Here is a 12,422-nt window from a genome sequence, read left to right on the forward strand (position 1 = left end):
TCCCTGGAATAGGGAAATGACAATTGTCCTGACATAGTATCATCAAACTAAGACCATAGGAGTTGTCTCAATGAGGAAGAAATGTGGACACCATGCTACGCCATTATTAGGTGTGTTCTCAAGTTGGGAGTATGTGGTTCCTGGTTTCTGTCTTTCTCTTGTTCCTGATAACTTCCTCAACATTTCCAAGGACGCCCCAAATCCATCCTTTGCTCCTGTTACCTCAAGAACAGGTAAAAGTTTGACTATGACCTCAGGATACCGGGCCTTCCGTGACCTGCCTGCCCTACCTCTCTTCTCCAGCTCCCGCGGCGGCCTCCCATGTATTCCACGTGAAGCCACACATCATTCTCGATATCCAATAAACACATGTCGTATTTTTATGTCCAAGCTTCTGGGCATGCGTCTTGTTTTTTCCCGGAATGCCCTTTAACCCGTTGCCTGTCTGGATTCGCCTTCTAGTGCTCATGCTTCAGTTCACATGCCGCCTTCTCAGTGAAGCCTTTCCAACCCTCCCTGTCCATCCTCTGCCCCCTTGGTTGAGGCTACTATGTCCTTCTTCACAGCACCCCAACATTTTGTAAACATGACATAGTAATTAGCAAGTATTTGCATGCTTGCCTTTCTTCTTTTCTAGGAAGGACTGGACGGTATGTTTCTTTTTTAAAAAAATTTATGTATGTATGGCTGGGGCTTCCTTGCTACACTTGGGCTTTCTCTAGTTGCAGGGCACAGGCTTCTCACCGCAGTGGCTTTCCTTGATGCAGAGCACAGGCTCTCAGGTGTGTGGGCTCAGTAGCTGTGGTATACAGGCTTAGTTGCTCTGCAGCATGTGGAATCTTCTCCAGTGAGGGATCGAACCTGTGTCCCCTGCATTGGCAGATGAATTCTTAACCTCTAGACCACCAGGGACGTCTTGGACTGAATGTTTCTCACAGGCAGGGGTTGTATTTACCAGATTCAGTCTTCTTAGCACCTAGAATAATACCCAGCATACAGCGTGCATGCTGGGTGCCCAGTCACGTCTGACTCTTTACTATCCCACAGACTGTAGCCCATCACGCTCTCCTGTCCATGGAATTCTCCAGGCAAGAATACTGGCGTGGGTTGCCATTTCCTTCTCCCCAACATACAGTAGGCACTCTGAAAACAGGAAGTATATGCTAATTAAATAATTAAAATAATTCTATAAAGTGACACGTATTTACTGAAATGCTCTATTTTCTGCACTGTGCTGGTGCTATGAGGGCTATAAAAGGGTCCTCTATTTCTCTACTCTTAGGACCTCACGATTTAACTTGAAAGAGCAGGCTGGCAGACTTGAAGTGGTTAGATACTGTTTGCCAAAGAGTGTGCTGCAGAACACTAGCTGTGGGAGAGCTACATCAGAAAGGATTCTGTGGTCAATTAAATTTGAAATGTTGCAGATTATATCCTCCTTCAGAGATTTCAATGTACACACCCTAAAGACTCTGAGAAATCTTCTGATAAGGAAGCCTGTGTAAATATCAAATTGCCTGTGACCAGGAGCCTTTTTTACATGGGTGACACCTATCAACATCCTGTGCTTCCTCAGAACAATCTGATTTAAAGAACAGAGGTGAGCGTTAACCCGAGTTAAACTACAGTGATGAGCACAGTAGTGCAAAGAAAGGGACATCGTTATGGGTTTGGGTAGATAGGAAGAGATCCTAGTATCAGTCCAGCTTTGGAGAATTGAATTAAGGAAGGCTTTATAACCCAAGTTTCTTTTTTAAAAAAATTTAATTTTTGTTGAAGTATAGTGGGTTTACTTGGAGGTGTCAGTTTCTGCGGCACAGCAAAGTGAACCAGCCACACAGACACACATGTCCTCTCTTCTCTGGAGAGCCTTCCCATTGCAGTCACCACAGAGCACAGAGCAGGTTTCCTGTGCTATGGTCGGCCCTCACCCGTTTAGACTGCTGGCTTATACACAGTAGTGTATATACTTCAGTGCCAATCTCCCAGTTCAGCCCCATCCCCGCCTTTCCCCCTTGGGATCCATACCTTTGTTCTCTGTGTCGGCGTTTCTATTTCTGCTTTGCAAATAGCTCAGACAGTAAAGCATCTGCCTACAATGCGGGAGACCTGGGTTTGATCCCTGGGTTGGGAAAATACCCTGGAGAAGGAGATGGCAACCCACTCCAATATTCTTGCCTGGAAAATCCCATGGACGGAGGATTCTGTCAGGCTACAGTCCATGGGGTTGCAAAGAGTCGGACATGACTGAGCGACTTCACTTCATACCATTTTTCTAGATTCCGCACATATGTGTTAATGTGCGATGTTGCTTCTCTCTTTCTGATTTACTTCCCTCTGTATGACAGTCTCGAGGTCCATCCAAGTCTCTGTAAATGACACCACTTGGTTCCTTCTTATGGCCATATAATCTAGGTTCTTCTATTTTTCTCTTCCACGTTGTGTAAATAGCTGCCCTCCTCCTTCCCTGGGCAGAGTTAGATGGCTCATCCCGACGGTGGTTGTGGAGACCTATCACACAGGTGGTCAGGGTGCTGGTTCCATTTCATTTCATTTCACTGCTGATTCATTTCACTGCAACTCTGGGAGTTAGTAATTGTAATCTCTATTTCACAAATCAGAAACCTTTGGGTAGAAAGTGAATGTGACCTCCCTGTAGCTAGTAAGTAGCTGAGCCAGGACTCATAATCAGGTTTGATACCAGAACTCTGTAATTAACCATTAGGTATGCATTCTGCTGCAATACCCCCAAAACTGGGGCATTCCCTGGGAAAGAGGAACATGAAAATATTTAGAGGCCTCTGATAGTTCCTTCTTTTGCCTAAGTGAGTTTGATAGTAGGTTTTATGTGCCAACTTGACTGGGCCACAGCGTCTAGTTCATGTTTCTGTGAGGGTGTATTCAGATGAGATTTATATTTAAATTGGCGAACTTTGAGTAAAGCAGATTGCCCTCTATAATGTATATAGATCTCATCTAATCAACTAAAGGCATGCATAGAAGAGAAAACTGAGCTCCCCCAAGCGATTAGAAATTCTGCCAGCAGATGGCCTTTAGACTTCAACTGCAATATCAGTTCTTCCTGGGGCTCCAGCTTGCCGATCCACCTTGTGGATTTTGGACTTACCTCTTTCATAACTGCTTGAACCAATTCCTTAAAATAAATCACACACACACAGAACTTATCAGTCCTGTTTCTTGGCAGAAACATAAAACAGAGAGGAAAGGAAACCATACAAACATCCTCTCAAGTTGCGGTTTCAAGCCATGGAATTACTAACCCAAGGGAGAGGGCAGGCATTGTTTGCATAAGTGGATTGTTCTGCAGCAAATGTAGTTCTAGAGGCCAGGACTCACTGTCCTATGCTCTGGGCCACTCTGGGGACAATACAGCAATCAGAACGTAACTATTGCTCTGCACAGAGCTCTCCAGGCCTTGAACTTCAGATGGAGTAATGTACCTTCCTTGAAATTCTGTTTTCTTTTATGAAAGGCATGTTTCGATAGAACTTCTTGATTCACTTGTAGTGAAATGTCAAGCCTGTCAGGAACACCATTCACCATCTTTCTGAGTCAAGGTTTGAGAGTCACTATGGAGTTCTAATTTTGGCTCTGCCAGTTCTAACCATGTGACTCTGGACAAGTTTGAACACCCTTTGTCTTTGTTTCATCATCTGTAAAATGAGTACAATAATAAGATCTACCCCCAGAGGGTTTTGTGAAGTTTAGTTGAAACAGTACATATAAGGTGCCCTCAAATTTATACAAGGTAATCATTCAAATGCTAGTGATTATGATAATTATTAGATCTTAATAAGAATTGGCTTTCCAGCCATGTTAGGTAGTCTATTAAAACTCCTTAATTTACTGACCCCACACTCTCCTTAATAAAATTTTCTATTCAAGCATGACTCTACAGCAATCCATACATCTTCAACTACACTCAGTACTTTAGTTGCTGGACATTCACAGTTATACAGATTCTGTTCCCTGCTCTCAAGAAGTTTGGAGCCTTTATTAAACCAGTAAAATTCAACTGCTAAGATTCCTTAGTTTCTAAGGAGTTTAGCGGTACATTTTCTAAGGCTCTTACTTTCATAAAAGTCTGCATTACCGCTCAAGCCCAAAGTTGAGGCATTTACTTTGATTCTTCCCATTTCTCTACCCCTTATATCTAATCCAGTAGCAAAATCTCATTACTACCATCTCATCACTTGTATGTGTTCTGAATCTATCCCCTTCACATCATCACTGGTCACACTTGTGGAATTCAAGCTGCAATAAAAATTTTATGTTTTCTTTGCCCAACTTGATTGAAAAGGGAATGTCTAAATCAAAGAATCCTTCACTGAAAAAAAATGCTGGGGCAATTTTGTTTGTACAGCTGAGGTGCTGTTCATGAAAGACTTTACTTTGATCTGATAAGAGAGCAGAACTAAATGGAAGTTTTGAGTATCCAATTATTCAAGTTGAAAGTGGGTCCCAATAAGACTAGATTTATCTGTTTTTCTTCTTGTCCCAAATGGTAGGTTTCCTCTTTTAAGATTTTCTTTCATCTCTCATAAATCAAGTTTTATTGTCAAATTCTTTTTATCTGAGTTTGCCTTTAAGCATTTGCATTGTAACCTTTGATCTCTTTTTGAGAAGAGTAGGTGGAATCATGAAACGTAGAAAAGGTGTTGATTCCTAAACTATTGCTCTTCTTTTTCTATGTTGCAAATGACATTGATGTAGTTTCCCTCCACGTTTTGCTTCCTTTCTTCTTCCAAACACATGTTATCTCCAGAAGTTTCTGAGTAGGGGGAAACTAGTTCAGCCTCTGTTTTTTTTCCCAGCATCCATCAATTTTACAATAAAGAATTATGATATTTCTGATTCAAAACCAATGTGACTTATTTTTCTTACACATCCTAGCCTATTTCCCTGCCATTAGTCACCTCAATTACACTATTGCCACCTAACCAGTGTCTTTGCCTCATTTGTGTTCCATCATTACCCAAGTTTTCACCCAGTTTGATATAAAAATATCAGAGTGATATTTTTTTTTTTTGACTGTGGCTTGTGACCTGTGGGGTCTTAGTTCCTTGACCAGGGGTTGAACCTGGGCCATGGCAGTGAAAGCGCTGAGTCCTAACCACTGGACCATCTGGGAATTCCCAGAGTGGTGTTTTTAAAATGCCAAATCCAGCTGAAAACTCTTGAGTCTTCCCACCAGGCCCACCGGGTTTCTGTTCCTCCCATCCCTTTGACTCAGGAGACTCCAGCCACTGCTGCTGCTGCTGCTAAGTCACTTCAGTCGTGTCCGACTCTGTGCGACCCCATAGACAGCAGCCCACCAGGCTCCCCCGTCCCTGGGATTCTCCAGTCAAGAACACTGGAGTGGGTTGACATTTCCTTCTCCAATGTGTGAAAGTGAGAAGTGAAAGTGAAGTCGCTCAGTTGTGTCTGACTCTTAGCAACCCCATGGACTGCAGCCTACCAGGCTCCTCCATCCATGGGATTTTCAGCCAAGAGTACTGGAGTGGGCTGCCATTGCCTTCTCCGGACTCCAGCCACACTGGCCTCTAAATTCTTGGACTATCTTAAGCCTGTATGACCTTAGGGTTTTGAACCTTAGTTTGTTTATATCTGCTTCCTTCCCATCATTCATGGCTCATCTCATATATCATCTCTTCAGAGAGGCCTTCCCTGACCACCTACCCCAAGGGCATCTGCCTCACTGCTCCCTATCACCACGCCCTGTTTGTTTCCATCAAGACATTTCCTTCAATCTGAAATCAATGAATTTATTTATTTGATTTTATGGTATGTTGTTTCTAGTTTCCCAGTATGATTATAAACTTCTGAGGACCATGAGCTTGTCTGGTTTGCCAGTGTATCCCAAGCACCTAAAATAGTCCCTAGAACATAATAGTTGTTCAATAAATATTTGTTCAATGAATAACTAGTTACCTAGACATGTTTCCTAATTATATTCTGGTCTTGGACACATGTGTGCCTCTTAATTGGTGGTTTGATACTAATTATAGGTTCCTTTGAATATATCAAAACAAATAATGCCAGCTATTGCTTGGATACTCTTATTTTCGTGGAATAGGTTGAATTAATCTTAAGTCTGTGCAGTCATAATATATTAGGATGTATATTGGTGAATGACTTCTAGCAGCATCATTTCTTGGACATCAGGGGAAATGCAGGGACGATGGCAGAGACCGCAGGGATGTTGTTGGCTACAGGCCCGTAGGTGGGTGCTGTGCTAAGCTGCTTCAGTTGTGTCTGACTCTGTGCACCCCCGTGGACTGCAGCCCACCAGGCTCCTCTGTCCATGGGATTCTCCAGGGAAGAATACGGGAGTGGGTTGCCGTGCCCTCCTCCAGGGGATCTTCTTGATCTAGGGATCGAACGTATGTCTCTTCTCTTGCATTTGCAGATGGGTTCTTTACCATTAGCACCATCTAGGAAGCCCTGAAAAAAAAAATGCTGCATTGCAGAGGAAATGGGCAGTATACATGTGGAGAGCAAAGCCCCCACTACTAAACTCAGACTCAAGAACCAGGCACAGACAGGGTTTGAACCCATGACCTTCAGTTTATGAGACCAGTGCCTTGCCACCTGACCATAGATGCATAAGCACCTGAAAATCAGGGAAGAGTATTAACTACCCTTTCAGCCCCACCCCTTTCACCACTCACAGCAAAAGTCTTCTTTAAACATTCTTTAGCACAATCTCTCCCTCAGGCTGTGGACCTTTCCAGTCTAGGAGAACAAAGAAAATAAGTGACAGATATTATCTAGTGGCTCTCCCAATGTAGCTGGAATTTAATTTCAATAAAGCAGATGACTTCTTAGGGAGGGTGAGCTGAGCTATTAATTCATGGGAAGGAAAAGAGGAGGTTAAATGTGGGGCTATCAATCTGAGCAATGTCCTTGCAAGACAGATGATACCATCTTTCCTTTTCAATAGCCTTCCTGGCATCTAATTTGCATGAGTTGTGAGATAATGCTCAGCTCTGTCTCATTTGCAAATCTGGAAACCGAGGGGACAGACGCTGGGGCCTCCAACAGTAAATCCAGAAAGTATAGCAAGGTTAACGCTTCCCATTTAGAGACAGAAATGATGTGCTGGTCATTTCCTGGATGAAAAAGAAGGACCTGCAAAATTATGGGGATAAATACTTGAGTAAATACTATTACAGCCCCTGAAATAAAAGAGTCAAAGAAGAAATTTACTGTCTCCAAATTGAGGGTATCTGCAGAATGTCACGCCTTACTGAATGAATAAAATTCTTATCATGCAAAAGAGCAGTCAACAAGGTTGACAGTCAGGGCTTCATGATGTTTTTGGAATAGCTATCAAAAAGGTTTTTGGATTTTTTTGTTGTGTATTTCCAGTTCCTTGTTTAAACAGCTAGATCCATGGCATTCATTGCCTCAAATGAAAAAGAAAGCCAAGAAAAACTGGAATTTTTTTACAAAAGAATATAAGAATATAAGATGAATAAGAACCAACAATCAGGCCAGGAGACCAGATAGGGACTCCATAGGTTGGGAGTTGGAAAAAGTGTGAGGAGAAGCATGCAACATGGGCTTAGGTACTATAGGTCTCTTTAAAAACAGGGGTGGGAGGGTATCCCCACCTTGATTTACCCCCTCAAGATAATTTAGACCCAAGAGAGCACTGAAAAATAGCAGGTATATCTGAAGACTCTGCATGTTGCTTCCAGAATAGAATCTCAGGTAACAAGATTGTCCCAAAGGGAAAAAGGTGGAAGGCTGTTCAGATATTTACACCCAGGTCTTGCAAGGATGAGGCATATCTCTAAAACATTTTAGCCCATCCACATATCTTTAAGTACTTTAGGTTTTCCCAAAGAGAGTTCCATGTCTAGCGTTCATTGTGTTATTTAACATGCTACACATTTCAGTAATGAAAACCATTTCTGCTACTTTCTATGCTAATTAGCCAAACTTCAAGTGTTGACTAAGATATGAATAGAAAAGTGCCCTTTGTTATTGCCTGCAGACTGAGGCTCTTCTGCTATAATGCCAGCTGACCACCCTCATTGACACATGGGTTTTTCTGTGCTTTCTTTTTTATCATGGTAGGGGATGTATTAGCAGAGAGCAAGGGGAAAATATGTGCCTCATCATGGCTTTTGAATTTCTTAAGTTTAGTTTATAAGACTCATATTCAGATTATTAGGAAAAAGTGTTACAAATATCAGTTGTTTTCCTCAGTATAGAAAAAATTCTCCAGGTCTGGGAGAGGGAGACAGAAGGGAGAGGAAGTGATGAGAGGAAGCGCCTGTTAGGGCTGAAGTCGCGGGAGCCCACGGAAGGGACTTTGACACAGTGTCCTCATGCTTCTCAGACTCGACTTGAGCGAGGAGTGACCAGAGCCCGTCAGTGGCGGGGGTGGTCATCCGGCCTCCCTGCTCGTGACCAGGGAGCAGCACCTGTGCCCAGGGCCTCGCTTAGATCTCCTTCATGGCCAGTGACATCTCCTCCTCACCAGTCACTAGTGCAAGGTCTCCTGATCACCGGAAGGAAGACGCTTTTCGTACTTGGAGACTGCTCTGTCCCTGCCCAACATATCTGATGTGAACAACTTCTGGCTTGCCTCCATCTCGTAAGATCCCAAATAATTCATAAGCCTGAGAGGAAAGCGGGATGCGACCCCCGAGGAAGAAGGTAGAGAGCCCTGTACCTGTCACGGCAGTAATGGTGAGAAAGGGTGTGTTTCTACACCTGAACCTGTGTAGGGTGAAGTGGAAACAGCTAGTGATCCTCTCGGAAGCAAGAAAGTGGAGAATGATTCTCATCTTGACCTAGATTTTCATGTTTATTTCTCTTAATTGAACATATAAGAATTTAATTACTTGCTAGAAATTCACCTCAAACAGCTCGTCTTGTGTGGACAATATGCTGTGGACCACTTAGATACTTTTGCTTAACTAAGCTCCTCTTTGTAAGGCCATTGATCACTATTGAGTTGATCTTGGCTCACTTTTCCTTCACTGTTAATCCCTACATTTTGGCTCGATCCTTGCTGGCAATTTGTGCAAACTAATTTATTATGTAGTCACGGAACCACATGCCATGAACTTCATGGCAAATAGATGGGGGAAAGTGGAAATAGTGACAGACTTTATTTTCTTGGGCTCCAAAATCACTGTGGGCAATGACCGCAGTCTTGAAATTAAAGAACTTGCTCTTTGGAAGAAAAAGTATGACAAACGTAAACAGCATATTAAAAAGCAGAGATACCACTTTGCTGATAAAGGTCCATATTGTCAAAGCTGTGGTTTTTCCAGTAGTCATGTATGGATGTGAGAGTTGGACCATAAAGAAGGCTGAGCACTAAAGAAATGATGCTTTTAAGCTGTGGTGCTGGAGAAGATTCTTGAGAGTCCCTTGGACTTCAAGGAGATAAAAGCAGTCCATGCATTAACCCTGAATATTCATTGGAAGGACTGATGCTGAAGCTTAAGCGCCAATACTTTGGCCCCCTGATGCGAAGAACTGATTCATTGGAAAAGAACCTGATGCTGGGAAAGACTGAGGGCAAGAGGAGAAGGGGATGACAGAGGATGAGATGGTTGGATGGCATCACTGACTCAAAGGACATGAGTATGAGCAAATCTGGGAGATGGTGAAAGACAGGGAAGTCTGGCTTGCTGCAGTCCATGAGGTTTCAGAGTCAGACATGACTGGGCACCTGAACAAATTTATTATGACATACACAGAGCTCTAACTTTTCAAGAAATTTCTGCTCAGATAAAATTAATTTTAGTCTTTACATTTAGTGAAAATAAATATCCCAGCTTTAGCTGCATATAAATAGAAAACCTATCTTAGGAAAATTATAGCTTTCCAAGCTTTTGTCTCTGGAGAGAAGAAGTAGTTCTGAATAGAATGCAAGGAAAAGAATGAACAAAAAGCTAACTGACCAGGTTTGGACTCTAAAAGACCATGTAGGTAACTCCACAAGAGGAAAAAACAAGGAACTGAATAAAAATATGCGCAGTTCAGTTCAGTTGCTCAGTTGTGTCTGACTCTGTGCGACCCTACAGGATTTGAATAGACATTTCTCCAAAGAATATGTACACATGGCCAGTAAGCATTTGCTCTACATAGCTAGTCATCAGGGAAATGCAAATCAAAACTAGAATGAGATACCACCTCATACCCATTAGAATGGCCAGTATAAAAAACAAAACAAAACAGGAAACAACAAGTGTTGGCAACTATGTAGAGAAACTGGAACTCTTGTGCACTCTTGGTAAGAATGTAAAATTCTGCAGCCAACTTATATTATTACCAACTAATTTCCAATTATACCTAATTAAAAAAATGGTCAATTAAAAACTTATCAATGAGTTTACCAATGATGCTAGATGTTCAATGTAGGAGAGGCTGCAACCTCTGATGATGTTCCTTTCTTATCATGGCTTCTAAGTTTGCTGAAGTATAGGGGAAGAGAGTACAAGAAGATGGTATAGAATTTTAAAAAATATGTATTTATTTATTTTGGCTGCACGGGGTCTTACTTGTGGCATATGGGATATAGTTCCCTGACGAGGGATTGAACCTGGGCCTTCTGTATTGGGAGCATGGAGTCTTAGCCACTGGACCACCAGCAAAGTCCCTGGAATGGTTTTAAGTGTCATGCTTAGATTGATACACATTTGTTCTTCTAAATTTCATTGGTCAGAATCCATAGTGCCACCTTAACTTCAGGTTGAACAAGAATTGTGTTCTTCCTGGATATCCAGGAAGAAGAAAATGAAATAAAGATTGGTAAATGCACAGCATTGTTTCAGCCACAGGGAACTTTCCTAGATGTGAGAAATTAATAAATGAAGTTAACTCTGAATTTCACACTCATTTAAAAAATCAAACCAATAGTGAAAATATAATTATCATTCCAATTTTAATATTGTTACATTTGCTTCAAATATCTATTCATCCTATTCTTCCTGTTTCAAAAAATGACTTGAGAGGCCCTCCAATAGGATAGGAGTAGAGAAATACAGAATTAATTATGGAGAAGGTACTAAAATGTTACTTTGGGTTTCCTGGATATCTTGGTGGAAAACCTCAGTGACATCATTTTCTAAAAATGTTTCTGTTTATTAGGGAATCTTAATACTTTTCTTGGTCTAATTTTGCTTTTGATATGTTTTATATAGAAGGTATTACACAACATGTTATTTTCAATAGCAAATTTGCAAGAGATAACATATTTTCAGTCCTTTCAATAAGAAGACAAAATGTTAAACTAGTCTGTAAAGGCATTTCTATAGTGAATTCATAGAATAACCCTTGCACGTAGCTTTTTGGGCTACTTGCTTTGATTCAGAGATAAAGCTTAGAGGATTGAAGGAAATGAATATTTAGCAAGTCTCTCAGCCTATCTCTGTAGAATATCAGTTGCTTTAGGGAGAGTTTGCAGATTAGATGGGTAGACTATATTATGAAGATCAGGGTCTCCTTTCTTAAGCATAAATATTCTGTGTTATTGATTGAAGGAGATTCATATGCTTTAGAAGAAAATGCACAAGGAGAAGAGTTAATATTTTGATGGGAAAACTAAGGAACCTGACTTGAATTTTTGCTGTGAGTATAAATTTTAAAGTAAAGGGTCGAGAGCACAGCTTTTTAAAAAAGAGACACAGAAATACAGAACAGACTTTTGAACTTTGTGGGAGAATGTGAGGGTGGGATATTTCAAAAGAACAGCATGTATACTATCTATGGTGAAACAGATCACCAGCCCAGGTGGGATGCATGAGACAAGTGCTCCGGCCTGGTGCACTGGGAAGACCCAGAGGAATCGGGTGGAGAGGGAGGTGGGAGGGGGGATCGGGATTGGGAATACATGTAAATCCATGGCTGATTCATATCAATGTATGACAAAACCCACTGGAAAAAAATAATAATAATAAAAAAAAAAAAAAAAAAAAGGAAAAAAAAAAATTTAAAGCATTGGTTAAGTTTTGAATTGACAGTGCCTAGAGCCCATTCCTGTGTGATCTATTTTTCACAGGGGTGGTTTAGCAAGGGCTTGGAAGAATCATTTGGAGCTCATGACCTATTTTGAGAGGACTGACCCATACATTGTTCCCATCTGTGTGATCAAAGGCTTCAGCAGCCTGCTTCTGATGTGTTAAGCCAGCTGGTTATGTCTTCCTTACTGCCCAATTGTAAAGATGCACCACAGACCCCTGAATGGTCCTTTTAGTTGGGACTTTGGATCTTCCTTGCTTATTCCTGATGTAATCTTTGTCTGACCTAACCCCCTTCTGACCTTAAACTTCTGACTCCTTCCCTCAAATCTTCTGTTGCTGGCATTGTGGGTTCCTCCCTCCCTGTTTAAAACTGCTTTTTCGGCGTCTCCCTTGCAGCCATCGTCAGTAACT

This window comes from Cervus canadensis, chromosome 1 (genome assembly GCF_019320065.1).
Source record: "Cervus canadensis isolate Bull #8, Minnesota chromosome 1, ASM1932006v1, whole genome shotgun sequence".
Taxonomy (NCBI): Eukaryota; Metazoa; Chordata; class Mammalia; order Artiodactyla; family Cervidae; genus Cervus; species Cervus canadensis.